We start from the raw sequence: 6006 nt of genomic DNA, 5'->3' as shown, positions 1-6006 counted from the left end.
TCAGCAAATACCTCTACCCGGTTCAGTTATAGAGGTGGAAGTCTTGGCGGCACGGAAAGCATTGGAGCTTACACTTGAACTTGGCTTCGACAACATCACTCTTGAAGGAGACTCTGAAGTTTTGATCAAATCTTTAGCGAAGGGTGGCAATTCTTTGGCTCACTGTGGTCATTTACTTGCAGGCATTCGTATGCTCATGGCTCGGTTTTCATCGCTTAGTTTATCTCATGTTAAGAGACATTGTAATAGTTTGGCACATGCCTTAGCTCGACGAGCATCCTCTACCCCTAATTTGTCAATCTGGATGGAAGAAATACTACCAGACCTTAACTCTGTATACATGGCTGATTTGAGTGGCCTAAACTAATAATATTTTACTGTCTTAATTCTCAAAAAAATAATACTATTCATAAGTTTTATTAAACTATATCAATTAACTTCTATTTTTATTTACCGTATTTTCAATAAAAAATTTTAAATTTCAATAAAATAAGATTCAAACGTGCGGTAAATGTTACAGCGGAGTGTATCAATTATTTGAAAAGATATTGTGTCATGATTCATGTCTCTGTAGCTGATAGACCGACAAGGAGAAAGCAACTTTAGCAGAAAGAAGAAGGAAGAGAGAGAAATAAAGAAAGGAGGAAGAAAAAAAAAATGGAAAAACCCACAGCGACTCCTCGGCCAAAGACAGAAGCAACATCGTCGAATTCCTCAAAAACAATAGTCAACGACGTTTCTGCTGAATATGTTTCTGCTCTCTCTGCTTTCTTTCAAAAAGTGGGAGTTTCACACTCCAATTCTATCCCAGATTTTTGCAATACCAAGTACCTCTACTCCCATCTCGTTCGCGACGCAATCAAGCCCGACCAAGTCCTACGTGGCCGAATCACCTGTCACCTAACCGTCACACCCATTCTCGCTGTGACTAACTCTCCTCTGTTTTTCTCTAATTCTAGTTTTTTTTTTTTTTTTTTCTTCCATTAAAAGTCGAATTTTTTTTTTGTTATTTCATGGGATTTGCAGAATTTCTATGCATCGTTACATGGAGGGGCTATTGCGGCAATTGCTGAGATGGTGTCAATCGCTTGTGCTAGAACCGTGGTGGCTGAGGATAAGGATATTTTTCTTGGAGATATGAGCATTTTATATCTCTCCGGTGCTCCAATTCATGTGAGTTTTTTGGGTTCACTTTTTGGTTACTCAGTTTGTGCTTCTTTCAATTCATTTCTCGTGTTATCTACTTCTACAAATTAAGTTTTTTTTTTTTTTTTTTGGATTTTTTGTTTTTTTGGTGGGACTAAAATTGCATTCTACCTAGCATTTGAAGTCTCAAAAGGGTTTTTAGATATTTAAGAATTACAAATTTGTATTGTGAATTGGGAAGTGCCTGTCATTTGATTCTGGCTTTGTACATCTGTGTGCCATAATTATTGAGTTAGAGAGGCACTGTGAGGATTTTTAGCTTTTCTTTAGAATGCCGGAATGTTTCCTTGAGATGCCAAATTCAGGTTGCCTTGGAACAGAATGTGGTGATCTTAATGGCAAATGTGGTATTATAGTGCAAAGCTAGGAGGTACAGACCAAAGGCTGGAGTTATTTGAAAGATATATGTGCAACCTCATTCTTCTTGGGTGAATCAGACTAATATATAATTGATACTCAAATCTCTTGTTTAATATATAATTTCTATCAATTAAATTTGCTTGAAGACCTTGCCACCCAAACATGAGACCAAAAGGATGATAATAGTGTACAAACTGTTGAAGATGAAGCTCAAGCACAGAGAAATGGAGATTCAGTTTCAACTCAGACTCAGCAGCACGTGCCTCGTGTGAAGTTATAACTGATTGATGCGCACCGTTTCATTAAAAGGACTTGAGTGCTACACACCGTTTCATTAAAGGACTTCAGTTCTCCTCACTGTGTAGACAAACGATGTCGTTGCTGAGCCACTCAAAAGTCAGTTACCATGGCGCCAAAAACAGTTACAATTGAGCTGTTGCAAACAGTTACAATTGAGCTGTTGCTTCCGTGATCTTAGGCGCATATTTAGGAGTGTATCTTCCATACCAGCATGGAATCAAAGCTCTCTCAAATAGAGCACATGCTTCACTGACTTTATTGGTTTTATTTTTGCAGGTACAGCAGATCCGACGCTCTTTTCCTTGGTATTATGGAACTTGTGGAATCGGAGAAACAATCTCCGACTTGGGAAACCAACACTCCTACTAGACAAGATACTGGAACACTCTCAGGAGCGACAACTTGAGTCCCATTCCAGCCCCATAATATCAGCAAAACAGAGGAAAACGCAGTCAACAACATGGACTCCGCCCTAAGATAAGTGGTACAAAATCAATTTCGACGGGGCCACATTTGTCGAAGATGGAAGCGCAGGATTGGTGTTTTCATACGAAACAAAGAAGGACAAGTTATGGCATCGTTGTCTCAAAAAAACCCCCTGCCAATGACAGTCATCGAGGTTGAGGTTCTTGCAGCACGGAGAGCCCTTGAACTTGCTGTGGAGCTGAGTTTTGACCATCTCATACTTGAAGGGATTCTGAAATTTTACACAGAGCTTTGCTAGCAGAAGGCAGGAACTTCACACCCTGTGGACATTTAGTGCAAGACATTGTATACCTTAGTAGTTTCTTTTCAGCTTTTAAAACTTCTCTTGTACGTCATTCAGGTAATAAGTTAGCTCACTCTCTAGCAAGGAACTCAAAATCCCTCAATCATATGCAAATCTGGATGGAAAATGTACCACTAGATCTATCATTTGTTGTTCAGGCTGACCTTAGTAGCCTACCTTAATAATATTCAGTAACTTGCTTCTCAAAAAAAAAAAATTCTAAAAATTCTAAAAAGATTAAACATACTAAAAAAAAAATACTGACCCAATAAGATCACGCTCTTAACTCTTTCAATTAGCAAGTAACAGTTTGTCAGTACCACCCTCATCTTGAAATCAACATAGGTAAATAAGCATATCCATAAATAGAAGAATTTGTGCAAAAAGTACAGCAGGCTAATATGAAACCAATTGTAACGAATCAAAAAATTCACCAAATTTAGACCCTCTCACATTTGGTAACATAAAAAATCATGACAATAATAAAATGTAGGTCCATAGCAAGATTTTATGTGTTGTACTGTCTTGAAACGATTGTTTGTGGAATCTTTTGAAATTCATATAAAAGATAATTTTAGTGTGTTATAGAGTTGATCATGTGTGGTTTCCTTGTTGCTATGTTGCTGCACTATTCACAGGTTACTACTCTACACCTAGTCTAGTGCTAGTATATTAGTGATTTGGTCATTTGGTCAACTACCTGGCTGATATATTTATTGTGGGTCCAAATGCTAACACCAAAAAAAAAGAAAAAAGAAAAAGAAAAAACAAAAGCATCAAAAATACCAAATTGTAATCAGCCCATCAACATTTTTTTCTTAACAAAGAATAGTAATCAAATAACACCACCCAAGCAAGCAACAGAAACCATAAACCCCAGCAAAATAAAAATTGTACGAAACAATTCTGAAGTTTAAACACTATATTCTAACTTTGTATAGCTTATACATACCTTCAGGTGTTTTAATCGGTCCAAAATTCTTTCATAAAGCTCTCTAGTCCTTTCAAATTCATCTTCTAATATTTCAAAATCAACGTATACCTATTATTAAACAAATTAGAAAAGAAAAAAAAATTAATGGTAACATAATTCTTTTACAATACAACAGAACCAAGGGCAAGTATATAAAACAATACTAAAGAGAATTGTTTTTTTTTTTTTTTTTTTGAATTAATAGCTTTCTCTTTTTGTTTTCCTAAACTCTGTGTTTTTATAGATTGAATAAACTTAGTTGCTTATATATATATATATATAAAACCTTCACACATACCCTTATTTGCACTGCACGTATGGTACAAAAAGAGGAAAACAACATCAAACAAAAGGAAAATAGAAACGTGAACTGAATCATCAAACAAAAGGGGTAGTAACAAAATGTAAAAAGGGGAAAAAAAATATCAAACAAAATAATAGAACACAAAATAAACTAGATTTAGAGATACCTGATCTGAATCATCAAGCTACTGTCAATATTTATATACTATGAGGTGAGGAAGTTAGGAAGGAAGGAAGATGGAAAGGCTGTCGTTAGAAAGGGTGAAACCGTAGAATAAAATGTGGGGAAGGGAAAGGAATCTGAAACCATACAACCAAAGGAAATTTGATACCGTGCAATAAAAGGAAAACATAGAGTTTGAAACTGTGAACATTGGAGAAGGGGAAGGATTCTGAAACATGCAACAAAAGGAAAATTGAAATTTTGAGTAAACCCTGTTTCTCAAAAAGCCTAAGTTGAAAAGGCCTTGCACTTAGGCTTTATGGTGGAATTAAATTTATAAGAAGTGAGATTTATGTTGAAGATAGGATTAAGAAATATTTTATATACGTGAGTAATTTAAAATTGATAAAAACTATTTTCAAATTATAGAAAAAATAGCAAAAAAAAAAAAAAAAAAGATCAAGATGATATGGCTGATGATCTAGTTCAATGTAAACGTAGCATCTTTAAATGTTATGCTTAGTATTGTACAGATTATAATTTTCACTAAGGTTGCATTTGGAAAGCTTATCTTTTGCCGACTTAGTTTACTGATTAATTTATTTTTACTATTATTTATAGTCATACTATACTTTTTAATACTATTCACTGGGTGAAGTGGTCGGAACTTTGTAAGCCTAAGACACAGGGAGGAATGGGGTTCAAAGATTTGTCTCTATTCAATGATGCGCTTTTGGCCAAACAAACTTGGCGCTTGCTCCATGACAAGTCGTCTTTATTCTACCGTGTGTTCAAGGCAAAATTCTTCCCTAATACATCGGTTATGGAGGCCAAAATTCCCGCCAACTCCTCGTATGCTTGGAAGAGTATTATGAAGGGTAGGAATGTGATTAAACGAGGTGCAAAATGGAGGATTGGGTCCGGCAGGTCTGTTCCTATTTGGGGTGAGAACTGGCTACCTAGCTCATGTCACCCCAAGGTCTTATCACCACGAGCTGAAGGGAGGGGAATGAGGTTGGTGGCTGATTTAGTCGACCCAGACATTAAGGAGTGGAAGGTGAATGTCATTGATAATTTGTTCTATAACTTTGAAGCAACCCTTATAAAAAATATGCCTCTCTGCCGATCCATACAAGATGACGTCCTAATTTGGCCTTTTAACCCCGATGGAGTCTATTCTGTCAAATCCGGATACAGGTATCTTCATGAGCAATAGCAACATGGCCTGCTTGGGCCTTCAGACATTTCGGTGCTCACGCCTCTTTGGAAGAAAATTTGGGGACTTCAGGTTCCAAATAAAGTCAAGCACCTAGCTTGGAAGGCTTGTAAGGATTCATTGCCAACCAAGACTAATCTGATCCGCAGAAAGGTCATTACTGAGGGCTGCTGTGATGTTTGTAAATTGCATCAGGAGGATGTGGTTCATGCCTTGTTCCTCTGCCCAGCTTTGCAACCCGTTTGGAGGTCTCAAGCCCATTGGAATCATAGCACGCTTCAGGCGTGCTCCTCTTTCACTGATATTTTTGAGCTTATTTTTGCATGTAATAGGGAGCCCGATCTTTTTGCTGCTGTGCTATGGACACTATGGAATAGGAGGAATAATTTGCGCCTGGGCAAGCCTGCACTCTCACTCGGTCAAGTGGTTGAATTTGCTCAAGATTGACTCCTAGAGAGAGCTTCTTGCAGCGTTGGCTTTCACCAAACCCGACCCCATCAGGTAGCAGCTTGGCAGGCACCGGTTCAAGATACTTATAAAGTCAACTTCGATGGCGCGGTTTTTGTTGAAGAAGGACTTGCTGGCTTGGGAGTTGTGATCCGCAACGACCATGGACTGATCATGGCTTCTCTTACTCAGCAAATACCTCTACCCGGTTCAGTTATAGAGGTGGAAGTCTTGGCGGCACGGAAAGCATTGGAGCTTACACTTGAACT

The 6006-nt window shown here is 37.6% G+C and overlaps 1 long non-coding RNA gene across 2 annotated transcripts; it reads left to right on the top strand.

Moving 5' to 3' along the window:
• The first annotated feature begins 585 nt into the window (after positions 1-585).
• Positions 586-2055, top strand: LOC112040966 (uncharacterized). Of its 2 annotated transcripts, none has more exons than XR_010624313.1 (3): positions 586-924; positions 1027-1173; positions 1713-2055. It is a non-coding gene; the product is annotated as an uncharacterized LOC112040966 (long non-coding RNA). The 2 variants fall into 2 exon arrangements; XR_010624304.1 differs by having other exon boundaries at positions 587-924; positions 1322-2055.
• The last annotated feature ends 3951 nt before the right edge of the window (positions 2056-6006 follow it).

This window comes from Quercus suber, unplaced genomic scaffold (assembly GCF_002906115.3).
Source record: "Quercus suber isolate HL8 unplaced genomic scaffold, Cork oak 2.0 scaffold_2, whole genome shotgun sequence".
NCBI lineage: Eukaryota > Viridiplantae > Streptophyta > Magnoliopsida > Fagales > Fagaceae > Quercus > Quercus suber.
The sequence above is the reverse complement of the archived record's forward strand: the minus strand, read 5'-3'. Positions and strand labels throughout refer to the sequence as shown.